Below are 15,430 nucleotides of genomic sequence, written 5' to 3'. Positions count from 1 at the left end.
ATTATTATTTGCTTTGAGGCAATTTGAGATTCCATTTGATAAATAGCTTTTGACTTGCTGCTGGACTTTACCAGAGACTGATCACCAAAATGTGAGTGATGTCCGTCATAATGGGGCTGATTAGGAAATCATTACTGGGTGCTCCTGCCCCACAGGATCATAAATTTGGACATGCATAATAGCACAATGTCATTAAATGGACATGGTATATACAAGATCAAATTCAAGCAAAATCTGAAGGCACAAGCTAATATTTTCTTAATCAGTCTATTAGGGGCATTTACAACTCTCATATCAATCCATATACACATCAATTGTGTAAAGTACATTTATACATCCATTGTCCTCATCATTCTCAAAATATTTGATCTCCACCTAAGCCCCTGGCATCAGCTCCTCATTTCTCCCCCTCCCTCTCTGCTCCCCCCACCACGAACCCTTGATAATATATAAATTATTATCTTGTCATACCTTGCACTGCCACTTTTCTGTTGTCCATCCCCCAGGGAGGAAGTTTTATGTAGATCCTTGTAATCAGTTCCCCCTCTTGGCCCCACCCTCCCTGAACCCTCCCAGCATCTCTACCCTCACCCCTGGTCCTGAAGGAATCATCTGCCCTGGATTCCATGTGTTTCCAGTTCCTATCTGTGCCAGTGTACATCCCCCGGTCTAGCCAGATTTGTAAGGTAGAATTTATGGGTGGGGGCGGGGAGGAGAAGTCAGAAACTAGAGGAAAGTTGTCGGTTTCATCATTGCTACACTGCACCCTGACTGGCTCGTCTCCTCCCTACGACCCTTCCATAAGGGGATGTCCAATTGGCTACAAAAGGGCTTTAGTTCTCCACTCTGCACTCCCCCTCATTCACAATGATGTGATTCTTTTGTTCTGATGATGCCTGATACCTGATCCCGTCGACACCTCATGATCACACAGGCTGGTGTGCTTCTTCCATGTGAGCTTTGTTGCTTCTGAGCTAGATGACCGCTTATTGACCTTCAAGACTTTAAGACCCCAGACACTATATCTTTTGATAACTGGGCACCTTCAGCTTTCTTCACCACATTTGCTTATGCACCCACTTTTTCTTCAGCAATTGTGTCACGAAGGTGAGCAACATAGAATGCCAGTTTAATAGAAGAAAGTATTCTTGCATTGAGGGAGTACTTGAGTAGAGGCCCAATATCCATCTGCTACCTTAATACTGAACCTATAATTATATGCACATAGATGTATTTCCACATCCTCTTATATAAATATATTTACCTACATGCCTTTATTTAGACCTCTATATAGGACCTTTGACTCATATCTCTTTCCTCTTTTTCCTTTTATTTTCCTCTTGTCCCGCTATCATGTTCAGCCTTCATTTGGGTTTCAGTAATTCTTCTCAGTTAAATTACACTTGGTCACACCCTATCAGGTCTCCTACACCCTCCTCACCACTGATTTGGATCACTTGTTGTTCCCTTGTCCCTGGGTTTGTGAACACCACTTCCTTACCCCCCACGTCCCATGACTCCACGGAACTGTCAATTGATTTTTCCTCCAGATTGTTCATCCAGCCTATCTTATTTATACAGACCTGCGGATATAATTACATGTACAAAAACAAGACAGAGCAAAACCAAGCAACAAAACCAACAAGTCAATGGCAAAAAAAAACCAAAAAAAAACACCCAACAACCCCCAAACAAAACACAACTGCAAGACAGGAAAGCTAGTAGTTAGTTCAAGGACTATTTGTTGGCCTTTAGGTTTAGGGGTGTTTTCTGGTTGCGTCTGATGGGGCACCAAGCCCTGTCCCCAAAGTCTATTTTTGGTATTCCCTGGGGACTTCATTGCTCTGTTCCCCTTGCTGTTCTGTTGCCTGCCCTTAGTGTTTTTGTCTCTTTGTGGTGGGATCAGATCAGACAGCAAGCTAATTTCATAAGAATGTATTTGTAAAGGCTGTGACATTCATTTCTGTCACATTCCCTTCCCTCTCCCAGTCTGTGCTATGGCTACACAAGCAGTTCCTTAGGATCAGTTGACTTAGGTGGTGGTGGTGATTAGGTGCTGTTGAGTCCATTCTGACACGTAGTAACTTTGCTCTTCTAAGTCCTGTGCCATCCTTACAATCATTAAGATTCAACCCATTGTTAAGCCACTGTGTCATTCCACTGCTTCAAGGTCATCCATGTTTTCACTGCCTTTTCACTTTAACAAGTGTGATACCCTTTTCCAGAGACTATTTACTTCTGATAAAATGTCCAAAATTCATGAGACAAAGTCTCACCATCCTTTCTTCTATGGGACATATTAGCTATATTTCTTTCAAGACAGATTTATTCATTCTTCTCACAGTCGGCAGTATTTTCAATATTATCCATCAACCTCATAATTTATATACATCGAGTATTCTTGGGTCTTGCTTATTCAATGTCCAACTCTCACAGGTATATAAGGCAATTGAAAATACCATGGCTTGGATCAAGTGCACTATAGTCCTCAAAGTAATATCTTGGCTTTTCAATACTTAAAAAATGGTCTTGAGTGATATGTTTACCTAAGGCAACATGTCATTTGATTTCTTGATGTGTGCTCAATGAGCATTAACTGGGAAATAGGCAAAATCAAATCCTTGAAACTTCAATCTTTTCTCCATTTATCATCATGTTTTTGATTGGTCCAGTTGTGAGGATTTTGGCTTTCTTTACATTGAGTTGTAATCCATACAGAAGGCTGAGGTTTTGGCTCTTCATCCAAAAGTACTTCAAGTCGTCCTGGCTTTCAACAAGTAACCCTATGGCATCTGCATGTTAATAACTGTACTTCAAACCCTATACCATGCTCTTCCTAGAGACAAAATATTGACTTATTTGATTAGCATAAAGATTGAATAAGTATGCTCAAAGAATAAAACCATGAAATATACCTTCCTTGATCTTAAACAATTCAAATTCCATGGTTCTGTTTGTTTAATTTCTCTTTTTGAACAAGTTCTGTGTAAGCATAATGAAGTGCTCTGAAATACTCATTCTCCTCAATGTCGTGCTTAGCTCGTCGGGATCTACACAGTCAAATGTATTTTCATTGTCAGTAAAACACAAGCACACATCTTTCTGGTGACCCTGCTTTTAGCTGAGATCCATCTGATGGTGGCAATCCTAAATCTGATGCCACTTCCTTCTGAATTCACCTTTAATTTTTGGTAGCTCCCTGTTTATGTGCTGCTGACACTGTTGTTGAATGGGGTTAAGCAAATTTTTACTTGCATTTGGGATTAATGATATTTTTACATAATTTCTGAATTGTTGGGTTACTTTTTTTTTTTGGTATGTGTGACAACATGGATTTTTTACAATCTATGCACTCGGTAGTTGTTTAACAATTTGTTTAGCATAGACACGTGTGTGCTCCCATTTATTCCCCAGCTTGTTGAAACATTTCAGTTGATATTCTCTCAACTCCTGCCTTTTTTCACTATAACTTTTGGCACATCTCAAATTCTCCGATATTCTTGGTTCTTGTTCATATGATACATCTTGAAATGGCTGAATGTTGAATAGATCTTTTGGGGATAGTGATTCTGTGATTTCCTTTCATTGATTTTTAATGTGTCCTCCTCCACCATTCCATGTTTTTCCCATGGAATCCTTTAACATTTCAACCTAAGACTTGATCTGTTTCTTTAGTTATTCCAGAAACATGCTAACATGATTTGGTAACTTCAGGTCTTTGCACATTTCATTATATTACTTTACTTTGTCATCTCGAAGCTGCCCTTTGAAAGTATATGTTCAGTCCTGTTATTTAATCATTTCTTCCATTTATTTCTCTGCTCTAGGTTCAAGAGCACGTTTCAATTTTCTTCTGTCAACCACTTTTATCTTTTCTCTCTTTCTTGTCATTTAACAAACTTTGGTTTCATCATTACACTGTTCTGGTTGTCATCCACAACTTGTCAGGTTTTGTCATTACTATTCCATGTGTCAAATCTGCTCTTGAGATGTTCTAAAAACTTGTCACGGATTCTACCCACGTTGGTCTTTTTTTGGGTCTGTGGAGTTGTTTCTATTTTCTTCACCTTTAACCAGAACTTACAAATGAGCAAATGATCATTTGTTCCACAGTTGGCTCCTGGACTCATTTTCACTACAAATGTTAACGCTTCTCCATTGTTTCTTCTCAAAGATAGTGTCATTTTTTACTCCTGTATATTCCATCATGGTCATGCCCATGCATAGAGTCATCATTTATTTTGTTAAAAGATTTTTTCCGTGAATATATTGTTGGTCTTGAAAAATTCTAGCACACAATATCCACTGTCATTTCTCTAACCAAGGCCATATTTCTACCTCAAACAAACAGTAACAGGAAACAAGAGAAATCACTGACACCCACTCAAGAGTATCCAAATGTACCTAGCAACAAAGACCTGATAATCTCCTTCTATAAAATCAGCCATTAAAACCCTACAGGGCACAGTTCTTCTTCAACATACATTGCATCATCTTGAATTAGAATTGTATCAATGGCAACTGGCAAAAGAAATTGTAAGGCCTAAGTTAACATTTTACGGAAAGCAGCATAGTGTAATGGCTAAGAACAAGCTCACCAGAGCAAAAAACAAATCAGGGCTAAAATTTCTATATTTCCATTTAACTGCTTGCTGACCCCAAACTAGTTGCTTAACCTTTCTGTCTATCATTTCTTTTTTGTGCAATAGAATTTAAAATATTACAAAATTTCTTTGGATTGCCGCAGGATTTTATCAAAGTCTCTCCGTGTTATACACACACACACACACACACATTTACATGTGTTGTTTACGACATTATCTAGCACATAATATCCACTAAATATATGTTTGATAGTATCTCAATATTGAAAGATATGTGAGAGAATAATCAAAAGAAACAAATTCCTATACCGTGAAGCAAGGGGAAAAAGGAGAATTAAATTATTGAAAATGTTATGTTATGGCACTATGTTTTAACATAGACTATTTTATATTCAATCTATTTTGCAAGGTTATTAGTTCCAGTATTCAAAAATGTATTTGAAACATGTATGGGTTGTTTCATATTCTGGTTGCTTCAAATATAAAAAGTCAGAAAGTGAACCCATTGCAAATTCTCCAGTGCAAGACATTAAACTCCTCATACTTCAAGAACTGAATATATAAGGTTAAGTCAAAAAAAATTTGCTACTTAGATTCCAGTTCATACACACACAGGTTTATTCCAAACAAAATGTGTTTAATCATGATGGATCAGTAGCTTTCTGCAGATGGTGACTTTAGAGTAAAGTATGCCATTTGGAAAGGGAAACCGACAACAACATTATATTGAAGTCAGAACTGATATAATTTTAACAAAACTTAAGCCTACATGTTTCCAAATTATTGAAGCTTGACAACAAATTTATAGAAACGCTATCCCATGTAAAACAAAACATAGACAGCTGTAGAAAGACCATTTTCAAGGTCTGGTAGACCTCAAAGATGAGGGAAGAAAAAAAAAATACCCTTGTTATTAAAGAAACTCTCTGAAGTTGAGAGATTGGCTAGACCAGGCTTTCTACCCCAGCAAACAGTTAAAGTCTCAGAAACTCTCAGGGAAGTAGCTCTACGATGTCTATGAGTTTTATAAGGTATCAAAGACTGAAAGAGAGTGCGCTTGGCTTTCTTAGACGTTAGAATCTTCACTGCTACAGGAGCTGCCGAGGTTAAGACTTCCCCTGGTGTGGAATTTCCAGTTTTAAGTGAACATCTTGTCCTCGGCAAGCTACATCTGCATGAATTCCAAAAGAATTGCCTGGCGATCCACTAGCTCGACAACCTGATCTTTTCATTAGTCTTTTAAGCAAGAATAAATCTAATGAAGATTATTTTATTAAACAAATGCTAGCCAAGGACACATCTTTTTACCAAATGGCCCAAAGAGTAAGATTGAATCAAAACAGTAAAGTCTATGGGGATCTTTTTGAACAGTGAGATTCAAACCAAAGAAGTCAGTGCAGAAGGTTTGGAAAACTATTTTGGGAAATTTGAAAATGGTAATCTTGATAAAATTTCTCACATGATATAGGATAATAGTTGAAATTTAGGATGCTGAAGTTTTTAGAAAATCAAATATTTCATTAATGAGAAAGAGACCAGGAGAGTTTTGCTGAGCAATTAGATTTTTCTATCATGACAAGCCACCTGCTTATCCTTCTAGTGTAGTCCATTCAGCTCCATGAGAACTTTGTTGGGAAACCATAACACAATCCTGATCTTAGCCCTATGGATTTTGCTTTGGATTGTTGCTGTTCTCAAAACTCAAAAAACTTTTAAAAGAAAGATGATTTACTTCCTTAAGCATGCTAAATCTGTGCTATGGATGTAGTATAAATTGAAGAACACATAATTTCTTTGCAAATGATTAGAGATAGAAAACCATTATCAGAAGCATATAAAAAGTCCCCAAACTTATTGACCTACCACCTCTTTTCAAAAAAAATTACTCAGTACCCCCTCCCCAATTAAACATTTAGTATGATAGCCCATAATCTTGGTATCTTCTTTTTCAGCTCCCCGGATTGTTTTCTCACCCCGACAGAGGGATATTTCCTACATTCAAAAACTCTGACCTAGATGAATAACATGTCAAAAACTAACTTCTTAGGTTATAATTTTCTTTAACAAATATTTCTATATGATTGTGTGAGCCTTTGTGGTGCACAGCCATTTCGGTTACCGGATGGGTGTCTAATTGGAAAATAAGTAGGTCAAATTCACCAGCCACTGTGAAATGGAACAATGAATCATTCTCTTACAAGTTTACACCTTCAAAAGCCCACAGGGGCATTTCTAGTTAGCTACATAAGGCCACTATGAGTCTGCATCAACTGAGGGCAATGAGTTTAAGTTTTGTGTCATTTTTTTAACAGCACTTTTGGACTTACTTTCATTTGTTGGTTCATCTTACAAGTATTCTGGATATATTATTTAATTTCTGAAAAACAGTTTATTTTAGAAATCCATAGAAGATTTAACTCAGTCGTGGTGAGCTTGGCCTTTGGTAATTGTTGATGATTGTCAAACTCCTGGAGATATCAGTGAGCAGATGTGAGCTGACCTGAAAATTCTGTACATGGTGATAACATAATAATTCAAATTGGTGAAATTTCAATTTAATATAATCTCATCACATTCCTGTGTGATAATTGAATTTGTGTCAATTTGGCTCTGCCAGGATTCTCGGGATTCTCAGTGGTTTGGTAGTCAGAGGCTGGAAATTACACATTATGTGACCTAATGTGTAATCATGTCCAAGATGGGACTTGCTGTGGACAGCAAAGCAGCTGAAAGAGGGTTAGAGAAGAGGGTGGCCTCCTTACTCCGGTCACAGCCATTATACTGTTGCAAAATTTCTTCGGCAATGTGACCTACTCCCATTTCAGCAGACCCTGTGGGAAGGCTTATCTCTTCGTGGTCTGAATCCTGCATCTGTTTCACCAACCTCTCATTCTTTAGACTTGACCAAGGGCCTGCTGCAGCTAGGGGCTATCAGTGGCTTTCCATACTGTCTCCTAACCTGGGATGCAATTGGTTCTGTAGCCATGAGCCTAGACTGCCGGCCTGGCGTTAATCTGTCTCTGAATTCATCAACCGGTGGTTTCCTGATTCCTGGTTTATCTTTTTGCTTTCTGGTTTATCAGCCCCAACAACTATAAGAGTCAGGGAAGGTTTTCAAGTTAACACCTAACCCCAAGGACTTGAACTGGACTGGATTTACCTTCTTCCAGAATTGTCTAAGCCACTTCCTTGACAAAAATACATATATATTTTGGGTGGTTTTGTACATAGATAAAGAAAGAGAGAGAGAGAGCAAAGGGTGGGGGGTGCGGAGAATTGGTTTAGCTACTCTGGAGTGCCCAGTCTAATTGATTGCCGGAACTCTTCTAGTGTTAACTGGAAAGGAGATATATGCATATTTGTGGGGGAGGAGGGGATAAAAAGATGAGGTGAGTTCACATGAGACAATTATTTTATTGTCTTTACTAAATCATTAATGTAAAAGAATATGAGAGGATAATATTATAATTACAATAAATAATACACTGTGAATGTTTTCTTCAGTTTCATTCATTGTTGATAAACTACATAGTATTTATATACATATCTTGAATTTCTTTTGCACTTACCCATTCGAAAGAAACATGAGCAAATTGTCATTGACTCCTGTCTCCAATTTAAAAATCCTGGTTCTGAGCTTTCTTAGAAGTCATCTCAAAGTGCACCCAAGACTTCCTGAAGGGTGATTTACAGATGCTGCTGTTTTTGTCTCATCTAAGTGGACCTTGGAAATCGCTCTTATGACAGCGTTCTTACTGTATGTGGTTGCTGCTCTGTAGTAGAGAACAAAGAAGCTGTCACTTCTTAACTGATTACTTCAAGGCTGTCAGAATCTGGCAGGTGGTAGGCCATCTTGCTTCTCTCCTTCTTCTGTTACACATGATTACTCCTGCTTTACACCACAGTTCCCTCCTGAGCTACTACTGACACCACATTGAAGACTCAGGTGAGAGGACGAGACTCATGCTGCTGTACTTTGGTTTTTTTGCTTTGAGAGAATTTAAAAACGTGATAAACTTTGTCCTGGTTCTGCAGAATCTGAGCAGTGCCTTTTCATTCTCTAGAAGGCACAGAATCATCCAAGATTCTGATCCTGGAAGTTGCTCATGTAATAGGCAGCATGCTCTATGATGAGTTTGAAGAGTCCCAATAAGTCAGTCTCCACTTTGAGTTTAATCCCTTCTGCCTGGATCATTTCTTCAGAATTTTATCTATTCTTCATCTTTATGCAAGTATCCTTGACGTCAAGTTGTCTTAAATCTGAATCTTAATCTCTGCTTGTATGCTCAACTTTGTATATAGTAAGATATCGCTCGATAGTCTAAATATTGAGAAAAGCAGAGTGACTGATGTGGTTAAATTATAGAGTCTCAACACTTCTAGAAGCTTTTACCAGTCACAAGGAAATATACCCCTCCTACATTCATAATAGAGATAACTATTAGTGCCACCTTTTGGGTAAAGGCATTGATAATGCAATAGTCACCGACATTCTGCCAGAATGTGGCTGGTGACTTTGAAGCCACCCATTGCCAAGCTCTCTCTATACCCTGCTGAGCAGATTAGCTCCTTAAATAACTCTCCCCAACAGCTACAAGCACATATATGCCATGCAGGTATGTCAACATAGAAATCATTTGCTTGTATCAGCAAATCCTTAATATGCCTCACCATAAGCAAACTCTAATAAATCTTAATTGAAATCCGATTAAAAGTGGATTTGATCAACCTTTACATTAAAAATTTCCAAAGAAGTGTTCATAAATGACCAAAATTCTAGCTTTATAATGTAGAAAGGTCCATTGGAATTTTGGAAGCCCTCCTTTTAATCTATAGGAAATAATAACTTCAATCAGGAAATAAATTATAAAAGTCCCCAGGAAAATCAGTCAATGAGTACTTTAGTTCCATAGTCTTCTCATGGAAGCCTCAATCTTACTATAATTTGTAAGGTTTTTGAGCTGACTACTTTTTTGCGTGTCTTCAAGTAGCAATAATATTTGAGAACTTGGCTATTCATTTATTATCTACTTAGGCATGAAAGTCTTAGTTAAAATTTTAATTGAATATTTTATCACAATATTCTTATGTTCCAAATATCAACTTTACATGACAGGTTATCATTCATTTGTGTGAAGTGACCTGATTACAGTGGATATTGGTCTAAATTATGATATTTTTGAACAACTAAAACTATACCACAGGTATAATATTATAATAACCTTAATTTATTTATTGAATGGATTTCAAATTAGAAAATTGTCTTAAAATATTTATATATTCAACGAGTTCCATGAATAGAAGCTCTTTTAAATGGATCTTAAAATTTTTAAATACTATTGAAATGTCAAGATAAATAAAAACATATTTGAAGTTAATTGTACCAAATCCTATATTAGCTAAAGCAGCAGTTTTAATACTGAATTCAGAAATAAGCTGATTTACTAACCAACCTACATGCATAACTGTCAATAGTGAACAAAAAATCTCAAAAGTAAATAGATAACTGCAGAATAAACTCAGGGTTTCCTGTCCTGCCTCCCCTGTGCCATGGACTGCCCCCAAACACAAACCATCTGTCTCAGGAGAAGTACAACCTGAATGCTTCTTGGAGGCAAGGGTAAGTGAGACTTATCTCCTGTACTTCAGATATGTTGAAAGGAGAGACCACTCCCAGGAACAGCACATCAAGCTTGGAAGAGTGAAAAGGCAATAAAAAGGAAGACTCTTGGCAGATGGATTGACACAGTGGCTGCAATAATGGGCACAAACCTTAAGGCAACTGTGAGCAGGGCACACGGTTGGGCAGTGTTCCCTTCTGTTGCGTATAGAGTCACTGTCACTGGGAACTGACTCCATAGCACGGAACAACAGCACGAGTAGGCATAAACTCTATGGCAATAGTTGTTGGCTTTTTTGGTTTGGAATCTTAAAGAACCCACATCCAGGCATTCACCAAAACTTAGGAACTGCAAATTTTTGTAGATGAACTTTACAAATGAATGTTACCCCCCAAATTCTAGTATATTTCAAACTTCTTTAGAGCTGATTCATTTTGTGCATTTTATTTCCAAATTGAAATATTTTGGCTAAACAAGAATACATAGAGAGAATTATGATTATGAGGATGAGTAAGCAAAAATTATATAGAAAAATATGGCTTCTGTGAAGAGTAAATGCAACATCTAAGGAAAATATTCGTGCTTCGCATATGAAAACAGATTTGTTGACATAGGCTGATCTTTGGCATGCCCCTAGCCTGGGTTTGTATTCTTAAACAACAGGTCAAGAATCAAATAGCTATGAAAATTTTTGCTATAATCAATTCATCTTTTCCCCCCCAACAGTTTTTCTTAATTCTTTCCTTCTTTCTTTCCTTCTTTCTTTCTTCCTCTTTCTTTCTTTCTTTCTTTCTTTCTTTCTTTCTTTCTTTCTTTCTTTCTTTCTTTCTTTCTTTCTTTCTTTCTTTCAAACATTTTATTGGGACTCATACAACTCTTATCACAATCCATACATACATCACTTGTGTAAAGCACATCTGTACATTCCTTGCCCTCATCATTTTCAAAGCATTTGCTCTCCACTTAAGCCCTTTGCATCAGATCCTCTTTTTTCCCCTCCCTCCCCACTCCCCCCTCCTTCATGAGCCCTAGATAATTTATAAATTATTATTTTGTCCTATCTTGCCCTGTTCGAAGTCTCCCTTCACCCACTTTTCTGTTGTCCATCCCCCAGGGAGGAGGTCACATATAGATCCTTGTAATCAGTCCCGCAAACGTTTTATTAGTACATGATTCATGTATCATACAATTGAATAGTTCAATTGTTCAATCATCTCAAGGGGAATCTTACAATCAGCACTATATCTATTCTAGAGCATTCCCTATCTTCCCGCCATGGTTAAATCACATTTAAATGAGTTGTGCAATCATGACCAGTTCTAGGGCTCCTTGCCACCTCCTGCCTTCATTATTTAATACCGAAATCCCCTTTCCCTCCCTATAACTCACCACCACCCCTGCATTCCTTATAACACCTTGTGTCGGTTATCAACATTATACATCCACTCCTCCTAGCTTCACACCTGGGAAACCCAACAGAAAACAATGAAAAACAAATTGCACTAAGGTGGTAAGGATAAAATCATATTAGTATAAAGACAATAATACAAATAATGCATGAGAGGGAGAAGACCCCATCAACATTCAAAATGCCAGGGAAGCAATTTCTGCGATGGAACAACTAAGAAATACTTGCACCCAGAACAAATTCAGGTCATGTCTAGAGGGAATTCAACCAACCAAATATAAAGTATGGTACAACGCAGTATAATCAAGATTACAAAGGTCTCTGCCTGACAGTGAAGCTCTTTGGGGCTCTTGCCTTTGGCTAGAGTATATCTGCCAGTGGCTGGGTCTGACTAGATACTCTGCAGAGAACAGATTATGGAAGCAATTGTATAATTACGTTTGATATGATTGTACTATGGAATGATGTGACATATATATTAATTCCCAAGTGTGTTAGTCTGGGTAGACTAGAGAAACAAATCCAAGGAAACTCATACGTTTATAAGAGAGAGTTTTATATAAAGGGTAATTGTACATTAAGAAAGTATCTCAACCCGATCCAGTCCAAGCCCATAAGTCCAATATTAGTCCATATATCTGATACCAATCTACAAAGTCCTCTTCAGACTCATGGAAACATGCAATGAAGCTGAATGCAGGAAGATCACAGGCCAGTGGGTTGGAGGTCTCTGGATCCAGTGGCGTTGTAAGCATCTCAGAGCTGGCAAGGGTCTGGTTGCATCAGGGTAGGGCCATGTGGCTTCTCCAGCTCAGGGCGCTAGCACAGTTCCATGCGTCTTGTCAGCTACAATGTCTCCCAGGGAGCGAGCAGAGGGAGATTATGTCCCATCTCCATGGAGGAAATACAGGAACTCCCAGAATTCTCTGGAGAAGGCCATGCCCACACAGAAGCCTCATTGGCTATGACCAGATTGGCAGACTAAACTCCACTCCTTCACTCTTACTCCTCTCAAGTCCCAAATTGACACCAGATTATGTAACTGCCACACCAAGTTATAGCAAATTAAATGGAAAGAAAAAAGCACAGCTCCAGGAATGAGCTCTGGGCTCACCCTAAATCAATCAATCTTATGGTCTCAATGTGCATAACTTAAAACTTAGAATTATGTGGTGAAAAGTAACTTCAAAAATGTGGTTGTTTTAGTGTCTGCTGCATAACATTTGATTTTTGTTCTGGTCGTGATAAATCAGTAATAATAATCATGATAAAAATATGGTAATGGAGGGTAATAATTACTAAGACATTGACTATACTATTGTTTATAAAACCTTTGCTATATTAATAAAAGAAGAACTAACTGAACCTAACAGAAGCTATATACAGATTAGAAGTTGGATATTGAGCAAGGATGTGAGTACCTTGACATCACGACCAATGAAGTTGATTTATTGATAATTACAGAAGATCCCAACTGCAGCTTCATACACTCTTCTCAAGTTCGCATGAAGAACTCAAAAGAGAAGCTATACTTAAGGCTACACTTCACCTTAGAAAATATTAAAATATATAAACCATACAAATTATTTTCTCAAGTATAATTAAAAATTAAGTAAACTATACATTAAAAACAAAAAGTTAAATAGAAAATTAAGAACAATTTAGAAATTATAACAATTCTATTGCAAGAAATGTCAAGATGAATATATATTTTAACGTTATAAAAATTTAACACTAAGTATTACATATTGTTAATGAAGTGTATTCTAGAAATTTTACTTAATTTGTAAGCTTGTGTAAACACAAAACCTGCACATGAATGTTTATGCTTGTCAAAATTTAAATGTAACAAGACATCCTTAAATAGAAATGAATAAACTCATATATTCCAATAATAAAAATAATACACAGTGATAAAATATAAGCTATTAAATCATACAAATACATGAATGGAGCTCAGTGAAGATTGCTTACTGAAAGATGCCATACTGAAAATAATATATACAGTGTTTTTAATTTTTAAAAGATTTTTGAAAATACCTAATTGTAGGACCATAACTAAACAAAAGCACATCCACTGAGTTGATCCTCATATATAATGACCATATAGGGTTTGGGGAATAAAGCTTCAAGACGCAAACGGTTTCATATTTTTCTTTGCAATTTTAGAGACCATAAACAGCTGAATGTTTTCCAAGTGTTAGGGAGAAATTGCTTGGTGGTTGAAACAAAGAAAAATCTTCCTGCTGGAAGAATTTGTATAATACTATAATGATGGATTTATGAGAAACTGGATATTTTGAAACTCACATAACTTACCAGAGTAAGTGACATTGGTATAAGAAAATGTTTAAAAATAATTTCAGGGGTGTCTCAAGATGGAAAGCAGACCGTGACTAAAGAATATAATACAATTGATGCGTAAAATAACCTCATATAAAGAGATTATTGTTGGTGTTCATGGGTCTTTATATCCATGTACAAAGAAAGAAGCATTGCCATTTCCAGTGCCATCAATTGTTATGTTTGAGTCCATCCTTGCATCCACTGATTAATCCCCCTTGTAGAGGGTCTCCTTGTTTTTTCTGCCCCTACTTTACCGAACATGATGGCCTTTTCCGGGAACTGGTGTCTCCTGATAACATACCCTATAGAATGGAGGCAAAGTCTCACTATTCCTTGCTTCTAATGAGCATTCTGAATGGATGTCTTCCACTGTACTTCTGCCAATATCTGGTATTTCCATATTCCTTGCCAGCACCATAGTTCAAATGTAACACATTTTCTTCAGTATTTCTTATTCAATGTCTGATGTTGATGTGCATGAGTTGTTGTAAGCTTCCACTGGATAGGTTCCATTCCAAACCATGGTGACTCTATGCACAAGAGAGAAAAGTACTGTCTGGTCCTGTACCATCTTTACAATTGTTCTTACACTTGAGCCCATGGTTGCAGCCACTGTGTCGATCTATCTCCTTGGGGCAGTCCTCTTTTTTTTCTGCCTGCCCCCTCAACATTACCAAGCATGATACCCTTCTCCAGGGCCTGGTCTTTCAAGACAACATGAAAGTCTTACCATGCTTGCCTCTAAGGAGCACTCTGGCTGTACTTCTTCCAAGACAGATTTGTTTAGCAGTCCATAGTATTTTAAATATTTTTACCTGGACTGCAATTCAAGTGATTGATTTTTCTTTGGTTTTATTTATGCAATGTCTATCTTTTGCATTCTTATAAGCCAATTGGAGATATCATGGCTTCGGTCAGATTTTCCTTCGTCCTCAAAGGAACACCACTGCTCTTCAATACAAGAGATTTTGTCCCGAAGATTTCCATGAAGCAACATGTCTTTTGATCTCTTGATTGGTACTTCCGTGAGTGTTGACAGTTGAGCCCAGCAAAACAAAGTCTTGGTCAATTTCAGCCTCTTAGTTGATCATGTTACCTACTGCTCAAGTGAGATTTTGGTCTTCTTTACATTGAGTTGTGATCTAACCTAAAGTCTGAAATCTGTGATCTTCCTCAGCACATGCTTCAAGACCTCATATTCAGCAGGCAAAGTGGTGTTTTTGTGTATGTAGGTGAATAAACCTTCCTCCAATACTGATGCCAACCTGGAAAATTGGAAGACATCCAAAATGGAATGCATAAAGATCAGTATCCTAGGCTTTAGTGAGCTGAAATCGACTCATATTGGCATTCTGATGAAAACAGTTCTATGGTTTACTTTGCTAGGAATGATCAATTTAAGAGGAATGGTGGTACATTCATCGTCATTAAGGACAGTTTAAGAGCTAGCT

At 37.4% G+C, this 15,430-nt stretch overlaps 1 long non-coding RNA gene across 5 annotated transcripts in view; it reads right to left on the bottom strand.

The window, feature by feature from the left end:
- Positions 1 to 15,430, bottom strand: part of LOC142425772 (uncharacterized) — a 131,138-nt gene that overhangs the window by 76,689 nt on the left and 39,019 nt on the right. For 2 of the 5 annotated variants that reach the window (XR_012779695.1, XR_012779696.1), the window contains one exon: positions 11,257 to 15,244. The exons of the other annotated variants lie outside the window; for them this stretch is intronic. This is a non-coding gene — a long non-coding RNA (uncharacterized LOC142425772). Of the gene's footprint in view, positions 1 to 11,256; positions 15,245 to 15,430 lie in introns of those variants that run through there. 5 annotated transcript variants of the gene reach the window in all.

The sequence above is a fragment of the Tenrec ecaudatus genome, chromosome 14, assembly GCF_050624435.1.
Source record: "Tenrec ecaudatus isolate mTenEca1 chromosome 14, mTenEca1.hap1, whole genome shotgun sequence".
Classification (NCBI taxonomy): Eukaryota; Metazoa; Chordata; class Mammalia; order Afrosoricida; family Tenrecidae; genus Tenrec; species Tenrec ecaudatus.
The sequence above is the reverse complement of the archived record's forward strand: the minus strand, read 5'-3'. Positions and strand labels throughout refer to the sequence as shown.